This window comes from Equus asinus, chromosome 2, assembly GCF_041296235.1.
Source record: "Equus asinus isolate D_3611 breed Donkey chromosome 2, EquAss-T2T_v2, whole genome shotgun sequence".
NCBI lineage: Eukaryota > Metazoa > Chordata > Mammalia > Perissodactyla > Equidae > Equus > Equus asinus.
The window spans coordinates 73,229,042-73,245,167 of NC_091791.1; the positions used below are offsets into that span (position 1 = coordinate 73,229,042).

At 39.6% G+C, this 16,126-nt stretch overlaps 1 long non-coding RNA gene across 2 annotated transcripts; it reads right to left on the reverse strand.

Annotated features, from left to right (window-relative positions):
* Positions 1 to 211: 211 nt before the first annotated feature.
* LOC139041201 (uncharacterized) lies at positions 212 to 6,987 on the reverse strand. 2 transcript variants are annotated; one of them, XR_011496019.1, is made up of 2 exons: positions 5,085 to 6,987; positions 212 to 2,215 (listed from the first exon to the last, which is right to left on the reverse strand). It is a non-coding gene; the product is annotated as an uncharacterized lncRNA (long non-coding RNA). The 2 variants fall into 2 exon arrangements; XR_011496018.1 differs by having other exon boundaries at positions 4,766 to 6,987.
* Between the last annotated feature and the right edge of the window lie 9,139 nt (positions 6,988 to 16,126).

The following is a 16,126-nucleotide window of genomic DNA, read 5'->3' on the forward strand; positions in this document are numbered from 1 at the left end:
TTATCAAAAGCAATCAGCCTCAAATAATCCTGATGCCAAAGAGACATATCTTGGGGTGGCCAATTTCAGGTCCCTACAGTCCCGCCTTTGAAACTAAAAGTTTCACAATCCAGAAGCTGAGTGGTAGATTGTTTCATCTCACTGAACACATTTCTTAGTCCTGGTAATAGATCAGTCCAGTTAAATTCATTTTAGAAGGTGGCGACGCAGGTGGGCTCCCAAAGTTAGGCCTTTATTTTGGAAGCAAGCAATCAGGTGTTTAAGAAGTATTTCTATGGAAATAAAAAGAAAAACAAGGTTAATGGTTGGAACAAATTATAAACTAGTTCCTGAGTCCAGGAGGCAGCCAGTCAAGAAGACTTCTGGATGTCAGAGTGAAGCATCTTTAGCAGCTTGAAATGTCTCTGATGATGTCATCAGGCATTCAGATATCTTTCTGAGTGGCTTACAGCTTACACAGCAGCAGACAGGAATCTCTCAAGTTTTTATCAAGTCGTTCAGCTTTAGTTTGCAAGGCTTCAGGAAAAAGAGCAGGTTCAAATCTCAATGATTCCAAATGATAATGAGGAAAAGATTGAAAACATTAGTTTGGGGATTTGTAACCAGATATTTCAGCAGAAGAATTCAGGATCCAGTCCAGTTCACAGGTGGAAAGAAAAACCTCAAAGACAGTTAACAAAACTAGGATCTAACATCCACAAATGTGTCTTATAGCTTTTCACTGAAACATAGTTCTTCTCTCTAAAATCACCCTCATTTTTACCAAAGATAGCCAAATTAAGACTAATTCATTTGCAAAATAAGTTTAGTTTCAAGAAACTTCTCCCAATTATTTACATAAGTGCAGCAAGAATAGCAGTTGATCATATAGGCTCTTAAATCTGCTTTGCTGAAATTTTTTATGAGGAATCTCAGATTGAACTTTAAAGACCTCTCGAGGCCAGGAAAGCCACGCCAAGGACTTGCTGTCAGATTTTGCCTACAGTACCTACCGATTTGGGTGGACTCCTCTCTTCTTGTGGTCCCCAAAATATTCCAAGTTTACTTACATCTGCCAGATAAGCAAGCTTCCTTACTTACCGGGTAAGATTGCCATAATCTCTATACACAAGGTACCAGGCCCATGTTTCCAAGTGGCTTTATTTCCAGAAAGTCAACCTTATTCCTCAAAGGCAGTATCGTCATATCCGAGTCTGTATGTTTCTCTCAAATATGACATTCCAGTCAAAGCCTTGGTAATACAACCAATGTCCTGTTATAAGGAGAACAGATTCTTATTGAACTTATGCAAATAACAATATTGCCATGAAATAACCATACTCACAAAGAGTTTCCAAATTCTGGAGGGATCAGGTAGGGAGAAAAAGATAAATGTTTCAGTTTTGCTCACAAAGGTATAATTTCACCAAATTGGTAAGTCATAGTTAGCATAAGAGAAAAAGAGAGATCTCCTTGAATCTGAGAAAACAAAGCAACACATCAAAAACAATATTTCAAACAAAAGTCATAAAAAAATTATAATCATCCTCAGTTCATTCAGTCCCATATAATCAGTTCTTGATCTTAATCTTCTGTTAGCAGTTTTATGGGGTCTTCAGTTTCTCCACTAGATTTCTGTACTTTCTTACCCAGTTCAGTTCTATGATCTGAAAGTTTGTCAGAAACCTGTATTCCAGAGTAAGTGTCAGAGTCCTTTTTATGAATCCCTCTGAAGATGAGACATATTTGCAAAAGCAAAAAGCATCAGAGTAAAACAACTGATTGTAAATAACAAAAGACTTAAAAATGACAATTGACAGAGAAACTTGGTTATTTCTGTGATATACAACACCTTAAAATAATATTTAGAATTATGGCTGATAGCCAGGACAGATCAGAATTTAGGAATGTTATATAATTTTCAAAACACTTATATCAATAACATTTACCCACATATACCAGCTAAGAAAGATTATCATCACTTATATGACAATGCTTGCAACGTAATTTAACAGACCAATAAGCCTAATTAGTTTAGAATCTTCCACCTTATAGGAAGAGAGAGCAAATTTCTCTGTGAAGTCCCAGTGGCCCTCTGAAAATCTCCAGAGAAATCTTCTTCCTTCATCCAGGTCAAAAGAAAGCCTTTATTCAGGACTTGAATATTTTTGAGGAAGAAGCTTGTCAAAAATATCAAAGGTTTCAAAACATTTGTGAAACAATTCTCAGGTATCAACTGCAAAAAAAAGAAAAACCTTAATAGAGAGACCTCTGTCTTTTTGCATAGGAGATTATCTTAACCAAACATAGATCTTCTTCTGGAAACTTACTCAGAAGGAAAAACCTTTTATAATTTCTTTATCAAGAGCAGACTAAGAGTTTAAGAAAATTATCCTTTTTAGAGAGAAAGCCAAATTCTAATTCTTGTACCAGTTTACTTTTTCATATTAAAACCCATTTACCTAATTAGATTCATTTCAATCTTAACCAACTTGACCAGGTACAAAACTCTTTTCAGAATTTCTATAACTTTGTTTTACATTCAGAATTTGTCCCATGCTTTCTTTCTTACTTTCTAGTACTTTAGGACAAATTTATCTTTCTTAATCCAACAAAATATTTCCATTCTTTATACCGTCTTTACTAAAAACACACATTTTACTTTCCTTGAATACAGAGCATTTTCCTGATTAATTTCCAGTAGCTTTAATTACATGTGTTAGACTTTTAACCCTTACAGACCATAGTAAAAAACTAAAAACTAAGCAATTAAGAATTGTCTTTTATACCAGCTTTCTAAACACTTCATAATTTCTAGAAACATGCCACTTCACAATAAAACACAAGGCATACTTTCTAATAGACCCAAATGTTTTTAGCCTCTTTGCAATAAGAAGCCAAAAGTAGATAAACTTACATTTAATAATTAATGTCTAATATCTTATTTGGAAATGATCTAGTTACTCAACGAATTTTATCATTTAAATTAACCTAGCAGAACTTCAAAATTTCAAGTTACGAAAGATTTTGGAAGTTATTTTAAATACACATACCATAAACTACAATTATTGCTAAAAAAAGTTATCTATAAACTCTTATTTCATTTATATCTAAACCATTTGTTCCCAATAATTATGTTTAGATTACCCACAAAAACTTTGAGACATTAGACAAACAGCTATCATTTAAAGTTATTATGCTGACAAATTTCTAACAGAAAACATGAACTTTTTTGACTAGTGAACCCAGGCTGCATGTTTGCATCACATCCAAATACTGACAGCTCTTTAGGACATGCCTTTTCAATCAAACCAACAAACTTAAACTTTCATTAACCAAAGATTAATCCATATCATCTTTTTTTTTTATCCTTTTTCTCCCCAAAGCCCCCCGGTACATAGTTGTGTATTCTTCGTTGTGGGTTCCTCTAGTTGTGGCATGTGGGACGCTGCCTCAGCGTGGTCTGACGAGCAGTGCCATGTCTGCGCCCAGGATTCGAACCGATGAAACACTGGGCCGCCTGCAGCAGAGCGCGTGAACTTAACCACTCGGCCACGGGGCCAGCCCCATATATCATCTTAACTTAAAAGACATTGGGTTAATTTCCATTGCATTTAGAATTTATGTAAGCGCTGACTTTAATCCAATTAAACAGAGCTCTTAGTTTTGGCCATATCACCCGGGGTAAAAATATCACACACACATAGACACACGCAGACACAGCGCTTCCACAGCCATTGTTTTAAAAATCACTCCATGAATCTGGTACAATATAAAACTCCCTAGCTATGAATCCGAATTTTGTTCTGAGCCTTTTTACTAATATTTCTGGAGAAGACACTCAAGACGCTAGATTTTTTTTCTCAGCAAGGGCACACTTATGACCTTTCCCCTCTTTTTTTTTTCCTTCAGTCTTAGGATTAGTGATGGTCTAGATAGTAGTTCCTGGAGAGGGGAGATGATAATCCTTTTGAGATAAAGGAACTGGGTGGAATCTGAACTGCCTCTAGAGCTGTATGTCCAGTCTTGCAAGGATTTTCCAAGGACAGTTGGAAGTTACTGGGTTTAACTTAATGACATTCTAGATTGACCTGCCTGTCCAACTACATCACAAAGGGACAGAGAAACTCCTCAAGTTTTCTCCAAGCTGGAGTTTCTGGGGCATAAGCCATCCAACTGAAAGCGTTTCCAACTTTAAAATGCACCCAGGGGGTGAGTCTCTTAGGATGCTTGAGGCATTCCTCATGGTGGTAAAGCTGGTGTCCAATTGACAAGGCCAGAGAAAGGGTGCAAAGGCGCCTGACTGCAGGCATCAGCATAGTTATAAGATCTAGTCAAATCCCACTTATCCCAGGGCACTTAGTCCCTGAGCCAGCACAGGTGAGCCAGGCAGGGAAGCAGGAGGCAAAGGCCTGGAGAACAAAGGAAAAGAGATCAGGCCTCACCCTCATGGCCTCTTCCCCAAGGGTTATCGAGATAGAGGTCACACAGCAGTTCCCGTGCCGGGGCACACAACACCATCAGGACAGTTCACAGAATAAACCACAGGTCTCCTATTGTCATAACCAACTCAGTAGGCATCTAAAATGCTTAACAAGTCGATCGCCAAGAGAGGGTACCCCACGTGGTTGCCGGGGTGATCAGGCCCAGAAACCAGAGTGGGGGCTCCCAGAGGTGGAGCCTTTCACACTTTAAAGATTTCTTTGTTTCTCGATTGCAAAGCTCAAAAGGAGCCCAAAAATGGTCACTGTCACTTTAAGAGAGAGGAAAGAAAAGGGTCCATTACCTTGAAAATCTCCCGAACCTAGGGCAGCATCCTACTTGTTCTGCCTGTGGGGTTCCTATAGCAAGGGACGATGGGGCGCATCCCTCTGCATTGCATCCCTTGTACACCTTCCCTATTATGCCTGGCAGTCATTAAGTGCCAGGTGAGTTGTCCCAAACATCAAAGAACAGAGAAAAACAGTGAAGAATTTTTCCTCCGGTCTGGGGGACATTCTACCCAATTGCGTCCTGGAGCTATTCTCCCAAGAAGGGGTTCCCATACTCAACCAAAGGTTAGAGTTTGGTACTTGCCTTGAACCGGAGTCCCGATTGGGACTTACCCGCAGTTCAGAGAGTGATCAGGTGCCAAAGGAAAGGATCCCAATCCAGCCTTAGGAAAAGAAACCTTCCACGGGAGTCTTGGAGATTGGCGGCCGTCCTAATGACTTAAGTGGCTGACCCGTGCCCATGTAAAATTTGTCTATTACAGATAGAGTCAGGAAGGAATGGATTAATTCATTTTCCATCACCCTCAGGCTTAAGGTACTGATTCTCTTCAGGCTGAATGCCACGATTTGCCCCATAGAGTAGCCATGGGCAAGCAAACATGGATTCATACAGCTGTCCCAGAAAGTTCCCGATGGAGCAGTGAATTTAGATCCATCCTTGAAAAAGAGAAAGGCACAAGGAAAACTAGAACTTCAGCTCCCAAGCTGGTGAAGCAAGCTGGCTCAGCAGCCAAGGAGTCAAAAGAAAGACTTCCTGGGCTCAAGGCCTGGAAATAGCGTTCCTCTATTCAAATAGCATGGGGACAGGGCCTATGGGCAGTGAAGAGCTGCAGCATGGCAGCAGGACCCATGGCCAGGACTTAACAGGTCTTAGTCTTATAATATTGCATAAGGAAGCATTCCCAGAAAGACGTTTTAAAACATACTCAAGCAAAGTTGATATAACCTCTTCATAAAGAAAATCAGCTCAAGCATTCCAACTTTTATAATCTTATCAACACTTAGACCTTTATATTTTACCAATTCAATTATAACTTGAGTCAGGGTTTAAACCTAGTTGCCATTTTTTTGTGTTTCCTTTTCAATTTGGCTTTTTTTTACAGATACCAATTAAAAATTATGATGAGCGCTCTCACAATTTTTTTCCCCAATTTAGAAGTTTTCCGAATTTAAATGATCCATCGTCTGGCTGATTTGACGAGTAGGATCTTAACAGCGACTCAACCAAAGCTTAACCAAGGACAAAGAGGCGTCCCCAAAAGAGATCAAGAAAGTTCACTCCCAAAAATAGCCTAAGAAAGTAAAGGCAAGCAACAAATGTTGAGACGACAAAGGCCCCTTATGAAAGCAGTTGGGACCTCTTATGACAAACTTCCCCGAGAGCTTACACAGCCTGACAAAGAGAGCCAAGCTCTCAAGACAAACTTTCCCAGAGCCCCAGTCTATGTGACTGGCTGCCAAGATGCGTGCCGGTACATGCATCCTCCAATGGCTGAGACAAGAAAGGTCACAAAGCCAAGCTCTCAAGACATAGAACAAGACAAAAAGCCCAGACAACAGGCTTATAGAGATGCCTGTGTTGTATGACAAACAAAAAGACAGAGACAAGGAAAAGTCTATCTCTGGGAGGAAAAGGATCTACAACCAGTGAGTACTCAAATCCTAGAGTCGCTGAATCCGAGAAGCTAGCCCCACCAACATTTTCTCCTGCTAATCTAAATTTAGAAGAGCAAAAACCTCACCACTCTTGCTTCCTTTGGACTCTGCAGGCAGAGATCCGGGAGACTGACGTGGTAAGAACTCTTACCTCTTGCCGGCTCTCGTCAGGAGTCCGGGATCTCTCAGCCGCAGCAGTCCAGGAACAAGCAGTGTCCAGCCAGTGAAATTTCATCCTGCCGACTACGCCAAAACTGTAGGGGAGGAGGACATTTCCTCTCCCCAAATGGGGGTTCGTCTGGCTAGAGAACGAATTAAATTCACATGAGACAGAATAGCAAGAGAAAATTAAACAAAGCTTTATGAGGAACCATGGCCCGGGGCCTTTCTTCCCGAAGGAAGAAAGGGCACCCAAGAAGTGGGGTGCCAGAGTGGTTATATACCCCCAAACGGGGTGTTTCACATGTGATTGAAATGTCCCTCCCACAATAGTCACAAGATTGCCCTGTCGGCACAGTGCTTGATGGACACAGCAGGTAGTGGTCTGCTGTCTCAGAGGGCGTAGCTGGTGGCAAGTCGATTGTCTGGAGCTGGGCGGTCACAGGTGAGCTCAGCAATCAGTTCCTAGCCTAAGGAAAGATGCTTAATCATTAAGAAATGCCAGCGTTGGGAGGGGGAGGGAAGTCAGTTACAGGAGGTTACCAGACTATCACAATAAAATGCAGATTTTAAGTCCTTGTCTTTGGTATTGATTAAGAGTTTTTAGAGAGAAGGTCATCTCCTTTCTTCTTCCTGGTACAGAGAGGGAGGCACCTTTACAGATAGAGATTTACCTTACAAATGTAAATGTGTCCTAACAAAGGGCAAGTTCCACTCCTCAGAGCCTCCTTCCCTGTCCCACTTTATCAAAAGCAATCAGCCTCAAATAATCCTGATGCCAAACAGACATATCTTGGGGTGGCCAATTCCAGGTCCCCACAATAACAAAAGAAAATCAAAAGAGACGCGGGAAATCGAGCTTCTGAAACGGCCCGCATCAGTTCCCGAATTTGCAGCCTTTCCTCCAGACTCCGGTTGGCTTCGTGCTGTGATTGCAATTGCTTAACAAAGGGGGTATCCCAAGCCAGATTGCTAAGGCAAAAAGAAAGAAAGAAAGAGAGAAAGGAAAAAAAAACTGGGAAAACAAGTTTTTTCACCGTGGTCTGCTATGACAACACCTAAATCAAATCTAAGGAAAATCTTTGTTCTATATGTCTGTCTGTCTGTATCTATATATGTTACAAATGTGTGATACTTTACCTCCAGATGGTACAATTTCTAAAGAGCTCTATTCCTTTGACTTAAAGTAAGCGCTTACAAAAAAGTTTCTCTAAGAAGTATTAACCCAAATGTCTTTCAAGTTAACATGACATAGATTAATCTTTGCTTAATGAAAGTTTAAGTTGTTGGTTTGATTGAAAAGGCATGCCCTCAAGAGTTGTAGGTATTTGCATATGATGCAGGCATGCAAGCCTGTGTTTACTAGTCAAATAAGCTCATGTTGTCTGTTAGAAATTCGTCAGCAAAATAACAGCTATAAATGATCAGTTTTGTCTGATGTCTCATGAGGTTTCTGTAGGTAATCTGAACATAATTGTTGGAAACAAATGATTTAAATAGATAAAAGTGGATACAATAACTGTTTTATGGTCTGTATACTTGGGAAAAAAAACAGCTTCGAAATTCTTTTTGGTAACAATCTTCAGTTTTGCCAAGTTAAGTTAAATGATAAAAAATCTGAGTATCTGGGTCATTTTTGGATTGGATAGAACACTGAAACATTATTGCTAAACATATCTAAGTTTATCTACTTTTGCCTTCTTATTGCAGAGAGGCTAAAAGTCTTTGGGTCTTTTACTGTAAAGTGTGGGGTGTTTCTAGAAATTATGAAAAGTGTTTAGAATGCTGATATAAAAGACAATTCATAATTGCTTACCATTTTCGTGTTTCCTACAGTTTGGTAAAGGTTAAAGAGTTATAATATATGTGATTAAAGCTGCTAGAAATTAATAAGAAAAAGAGCTCTGTATTTAAGGAAAGTAAGGTGCAAATTTTTAGTAAAGAGGGTATGAAGAATGGAATATTTTTGTTTGATGGGTTAAGAAAAGATAAACTTGTCCTAAAGTACTAGGTGGAAAAAAAAAACAAAACGAAAGGCTTTGGGACAAATTCTGAAGGCAAAAAGAAAGTTGTAGAAGGTCTGTGAAGGAGAAATGGAAAATGGTGCTAATTCTTTCCAAAAAATAGAAAATCTTTTCTAATATACTGTTTGTAATATTTTACATCAAATCATTCTAACTTTTAATAATGAATATTTTGGCTTTGAAATGCAAGTTACTATAAATAAAAATTATCACAGGTAATAAGACTAATTTCAAAATTAGAAATTTTTTCTGTGAAATAAGAATATGAAAACTAATTTTTCAGTTTTCATCATAAACTATTGCATAAGTTTTAAATATCTACTGAGTCCATTAAATTCCAAGTGGTGGCTTTATTTTAATACAAGTTACTAGAGAACTGGTTTGACATTCTAAAAACAGTTAGCCCAAACTGGTCATTTTTAAGATTTAGTAAATTTTTAGAAAACACACATCTAACAACATCCTATTGTCTGAAGAAAATATGACATTTCCCAAAGGACTATCATTTGACGACAGCAGTTAAGCAGAAAATACTGGACTGGGCGTCAGTAGACCAAATTCTCTGTACTGGGCTTCTTACTAGCTTCTGACTTGTTTCTCAGCAAGTGCATGTCAGTGAAGAATACAGGACGACCAGCAGAGCTTGGGGTCACCTAGCAGAAATGAAGTCAAGTTTCACTTTTATGTGGAGTTCAGATAAAATAGGGATGTAAAAAAGCTATACAAATTATGCAAAGGAGTTGAAAACATGTCCATGCAAAAGCCTGCACACGGTGCGTATAGCAGCTTTACTGATAAAATTGCCAGGATTAGGGAGCAACCAAGATGTCTTTCAGTGGGAGAATAGATAAACTGCTATCTATCCAGACAATGGAATATTATTCAGTGCTAAAAAGAAATGAGCCATCAAGCCATGAAAAGACACGGCAGGGGCCGGCCTAGTGGCCAAGTGGCTAAGCTCGCGCACTCCGCTTCGGTGGCTCAGGATCCTGGGTGCTAACATGGCACCGCTCATCAGGCCATGCTGAGGCAGTGTCCCACATAGCACAACCAGAAAGACCTAGAACTAGAATGTACGACTATGTCCTGGGGGGCTTTGGGGAGAAGAAGAAGAAAAATAAAAAGACGAAGATTGGCAACAATTTTTAGCTCAGGTGTCAATCTCTAAAAAAAAAAAGACAAGACATTGCAGAACCTTAAATGCATATTACTAAGTGAAAGAAACCAATTTGAAAAGGCTACACACTGTGTGATTCCAATTATATGACATTCTAGAAATGATAAAACTATGGAGATAGTGAAAAGATCAGTGGTCGCCAAAGGTAGGAGGGAGGAAGGGATGAGTAGGCGGAGCACCGAGGATGTTCAGGGCAGTGAAACTACTCTGTACGAGACCACAATGATACACACATGTCATTGTACATTTGTCCAAACCCTTAAAATGTACAACAGCAAGAGTGAACTGTAAGGAGATGCTGATAACGGGGAAAGTTGTTCATGTGTGGGGACGGGGTATATGGGAACTCTCTGTACTTTCTGCTCAATTTTGCTGTGAACCTAAAACTGCTCTAAAACTGAAGTCTATTTCAAAAGAAAAAAGCTATACAAATGGAGAAAAAAACTTCTCCCAAAGTAGATATAATCAAATGATTCTAGATGTTGTATGTTATACTTTGAATAAGCTGGAAATTTTTTGACTACTAAGTAGCTTCTATCATAATTTGTCTGACTTTACATTAGCTTATTGTTGTTCTATATTTCTGATAACACCAAAGCCAATTTGTGGTGCCAAGATAAATCAATGGATACACACATATCCCCTACTATTATGTGAGAATTAATTTTTGCTCAGATATTGAGTAAAGCACGCAAGTAAAGGGAATGTTAACTGGGCTAGACCAATTCTCATTACAGGTGAAATGAGAAAATTTTTTAAAGGTTTAGAAGAAAAACAAGGCTGGAATACAGTAGTTTAAAGCAAGTACTTTTGAAAACATTTGGAAATTTTTGTATAGAAGGAAAACTAGAAAAATAGAAAAACCTGGAAAATGAATTTAAGCAGAAAAAAGCAAATGATTAACACTGAGAATGTGCTTAATACAATAAAAAGACAAGCTAAACAGATTCACAATGAATAAAAATCAAATTTTTTGTTGGTTGAAAATTTTACGAAACTGAAAATGACTTTCATAAATTTTCCATCCTATTACGCTTAAGACGATGATTGCCACTGAGTTTTGCTAATAAATCATCTGAAGGAAATACCTTGAATGACTGATCCAAATGGAGATTCAAAAGAAGTCTCTTTCGATTATCATTCAGCATGCTATCTATTTTTTTCATATGAGGCAAAAGTAGCTCATCGAAAACAAGATAAAATTTATTGGAATAGGATAAACTATCAACAGAAAAACTTGTTAAAAATCTGTCTTTGGGGGCCGGCCCCGTGGCCGAGTGGTTAAGTTCGCGCGCTCCACTGCAGGCGGCCCAGTGTTTCGTTGGCTCGAATCCTGGGCGCGGACATGGCACCACTCATCCAGCCATGCTGAGGTGGCGTCCCACATGCCACAACTAGAAGGACCCACAACTAAGAATATGCAACTATGTACTGGGGGGCCTTGGGGAGAAAAAAGGAAAAAAAATAAAATCTTAAAAAAAAAATCTGTCTTTGTCTCAAAACATTATTCAGACCTCAGCCGAGTGAGAAAGCAGCAGCGCAGCGTGTTGACAGGATGAAAGCCCTGCGTTCTGACCCGTCCTCGCCTCTAGAATCAACTGACACACGACATGACCAGTGGGCAACTGCCTAATTTCTCCAGACCTCATTTGCCATCTGAACAGTAAGAGTATTACAGGATATAAACTTATCTAACATTATAAAATTTTATAAAATACTAAGTATGATATTCTTAATTCACTACAGTTTAAGGAAAAGAAAAATGATCAAAATCCAGTGTGAAAACTACAAGGGAAGAGTCAAAAGAGTTATTTCAGAAAAGGAAACTAAAACTATGACAAAGATCCTACTCAAAGCTTTGTGCTTTCTTCGTCACCCCTGAAACTTTAATCTCGTTTGAGAAAAGCACTTCCAGAGTGTAAAGTTAATTACTTTTGGTGCTGTGTTAAAGACTTTAGAATACAGACTGTTTCTTAATTCATCAGCATAATAACATATTTTTATAATACTAATGACCTTTCTGAAAATGCATATATAATCCTCAGAATCTGGTTACTAATTTCATAGTTCAATAAAATATTTGGAATACAAACACAAGCACAGTGACCATCAGAAGAACACCTCCTCTAATTGAAGAAAAGGTCCTTAGTGTGCAAAGCTTTCTAAGCTCACTAGAACACACCTGGTAGTTTTCTTTCATCTTTCCAGCAGTGATTGAATCAATTCAAATATTACAAGAATTTACATCTCACAAAAACAAGTTTTAAACATTTGCGGATTATTTTAAAGTATTATAACCGTTAAAATCTTTCCCCCTTATATTGAATGGAGAAAAATCAGAAAACAATGATAAACAGTAGGGAAAAAAGTCATTTAAAGTACAACTGTCCAGAAATGACCACTACTAAGAGATGCATATTTTATGATGCAAGGAGTTTTGATTGACAGGGAAAACACTTAATGGCAAAAAGCCAACATGGGGAATTAACTATTGGGTTTAATAATGGCTCTTCTACCACTAACTTGTTCTATAACTTCAGGAAATATATTTTATCTCTTTGAACCTTCATCTACAAAATAAATGTTTTGGGGTCAGCCCAGTGGCATAGTGGTTAAGTTTGTGCACTCCACTTCGGTGGCTCGGGGTGTGCAGGTTCAGATCCCAGATGTGGACCTAACACCACTCGTCAAGTCACACTGTGGCAGCATCCCACATAAAACAGGGGAAGATTGGCACAGATGTTAGCTCAGGGCCAATCTTTTCGACAAAAAGGTAAATAAATAAATGAATAAATGCTTTAAACCAGGTAATTTCTAATGTCCCTTCCAGCCCTACATGACTCTAAAATGACTGATGTACAGATTACCGTCTCTGATTATATGGTCAAAAAAGCAATGGACCAGAAACTAGAAAACCTTGGACTTTAATCCTTTCTCTGCTTCTTCCAAGTTGTGGGCTCTCAAGCAAGTCACTTAACCTCTTTGAGCCTCTCACTGTCTTCATCCACAAGATGGCTAAATTGTTCTGGGATTAAAGTAGAATAACATATGTCAAAGTATGTGGAAATAATAAAACAATACATGTTTTTAGGCACTGCTGTTTAAGTATATTGTTACTGACTATGCTTTGCTATTATCTTTTGATCTTACACCCATATAATCATTTTGACAGAAGAAGGGTAATAGAAACTGCCTCATTAATCCTTTCATTCATCTTTCTAGTTGTCCCTGGTGAATGCTCGAGTAGCTGAAGGGTAAACATTAGTGAGCAACATTAGATATATTTTATATAGTTTATTTATATATCAACTTCATCCTTACTTTGCTATAAGAAAGATTAATAAAGCAAGAGTATAAAGGAATAATATTAATGAATAGAAGACAATGCATATATTAGTTTAGTACTAACTGATTAGGAAATAATTACTTTGTGATATAGCTTTTACTGGACACAAATGTACAATTTTAATCTTTACACCATTATTATCCAGTTCATCTAATTATTAGAAAACACAATATATTGACATCTGGACCCTGCATGTAACACAGACACTGAGTGAAATATTGTAAAGCTCGTAAAGATTCTTAAAATTGAAAGAAACTAGCAGATAGTTACATAATTTTCCCAGGAGTAGAGTTCAGTAAAAATACATTCAATACACAGTTATTCAAATATTCAGATAATTCATGAAAAGATATGACCATTCTATAGAATCAATATATCATGAATTTGTGAACTGACAAAAACCATACGTTAAACGCACGACTAACAGACAAGGACAACAAAGACCCGGCAAGTGCTACTCAGCAGACCATATACCGTTGCTCTTCTCTAGACCTTGCATCGTGTCGGGGTCCAGGGCAATGCTGACAAGCAATTCCATGTAGTTTTTAAAGGTTTCCTTCATCGGTCTTGTTTTCAAAAAACAAGTGACAGAGGGAGCTGGAGGATCAAATGCTGGGAAGGAGAAAGGATGAAATGTTAAATACCCGTTCCTGACAACTGAAGAACACTTTTGATGAGGATTTTTAAGCTGCTTAATTTTAAAATGGCTTATGATGAGGATTTTTAGGCTGGTTAGTTTTAAAACTACAGATGAGATTCAGGCTCCAAGCAGTGGAATTTGTTTGCCCCTTTGTTGGGAAACATTTACATTTCTAAGGGAAACCTCTATCTGTGAAGATGCCTCCCTCTCTGTGCCAGGAAGAAGGGGGGATGGTCTTATCTCTAGAAGCTCTTAATCAATGCCAGAGGCAAGAACTTAAGTTGGTTGCTGTCTGGCAATCTCATGTAACTGGTTTAGGGTGGTGGCGTCTAACCTTTCTAACCTTTACTTAATCCGATTTGATTCTTGTCTAAAAGTCATGGGATCACCCAATGACCAGACCCCACCTGCACTGATACCATTTTAACTCTTTATTCATGTTATTTCCTTTGTCTTGTAAAGAGATGAATCATATACCTATGCCTTAAATTTAGCCCTAACCCTCAACTCGAGGCAGCAGCAGGAGCTCTGACTGCCCGTGGGTCCTGTCCCCACGCACCAGCTCTGCCTGCCCATGGGTCCTGTCCCCATGCCAGCGGGGGCAGCAGAAGCGGCAGCAGAAGCTCTGACTGCCCATGGGTCCTGTCCCCATGCTATTCCACTCTCTAAATAAGAGTCTAAGAAATCTTTCTTTTGACTCCTCGGCTCACCGACCCCGCATCAACTTTTATCTGTAACAACAGCCTATAAACAGATTAAAGGTTGTAGATAAAATGTCTTCAGATTCAAGGTTCTCCCCTCTGCCTTCAAACACCCCAAGTGAGACACTCTGAAAGTTGGTTAGCACATCACAATCAATAGAGAGATTTAAAAAATCCACATTGATGGACTTAAGACATAATCTTGTTTGGCGGGGGCTAGTGGTGAGGAAGCTTGCACATTATACTTCAAAAAAGGCTCCCAGCTAACCCTAACCCTAACCCATAACCCCTAACCCTAACACTCTAACCCTAACCCCAACCTCAACTCCAACCCCAACCCCTAACCCCTAACCTTAAACCCTAAACCCTAACCCCTAACCCTAACTCGAACCCTAAAACCTATCTCCCCAACCCTAAACCTAATTCCCTAACCCTAATGACAAACATCACCATAGCTTTAACCCTAATCCTAATCCCAACCCAGAACCTGTACCCAAACCTCAAACCTTAACCCATATCCTGTATCCTTAACCCCCAGCCCGCAAATTCGCCTTGTCGACGAAAATAATCCATAACCAATCTATAAATGAAAATTTGGGTGAGTTTATTCTGAGCTTAAATTTTAGGATTATAACCCGGGAGAGTCTTTCCACAAAGGAACAGAGCACTCCAAAGAAGTGGGGGTATAACGGTGGTTATATACCCTCAAAGAGGGTGTTTCACATAGGATTGAAATATCCCTCCCACAATAGTCACAAGACTGCTCTGTGGGCACAGCGATTGATGGAAACAGCAGTTAGGCCTTCTGTCTCAGTGAATGCAGCAGGGTGGCAGTCTGTTGTCTCCAGCTGAGTGGTGACAGGTGAGCTGGGTGGTCAAAGGTGAGTGCAGCAATCAGTTCCTAGCCTAAGGAAAAATGCTTATCCCTAAGGAAATGCTAATGTGGGGGGAAGTTGCACCTTTATCTCAAGGGCCTTTGTTCTGGCCATAGGAAGTGTCTAAGCAGATATGCAATGCGTGCTCAATAGCCACAGTCAGGCCCGTTTGGAAAAAAAAGTCAGGCCGAATTAGGTTTCTACCAAATGGCTTCCTCATATACTCCAATATATCCTATTGCTTGCCATTTTTATTTGTCAGCCTTCACCCTTACTCTCACCCTCACTCCGCTCTTCTCACCCCTTGCCTCTAATTCCAGACCCCATCTTAAACCCTAAACCTTTGCCTAAACCCTAAACCCTGACCCTGACCCCGACCTCAACCCCTTCCCTAACCACATCCCTGACGCCAGCCATAACCCTAACCCTTTAGCTGCAAATACTCCATAATTACTCTACCACTGAAAACTGGGTGAGTTACTACAAGGCAGCTGTGGGGACTAGCCCGGGGCCTTTCTCCCCAAGGTAGCAAGGGCACCAAAGAAGGGGGTCACAGAGCTGCTACATAGGGTCTTGGAACAAATGGCATCCGCCACATATGACAGGGATGTCCCTTCACTTGTCACCAGAGGCTTTGCTGACACCGCAGGTCAGTGAACACAGCGGGTCAGAGGTCTCAGGCGGCCAGGTCCGCAGGCACTCAGTCCTGAGTTTAGGGGGAGACGGTTTTCCTTCCAGAAACGCCGGAAACGCCGATGCTCCCTGCGGGTCGTGGTGATGCGGGGTCGGTGAGCCGA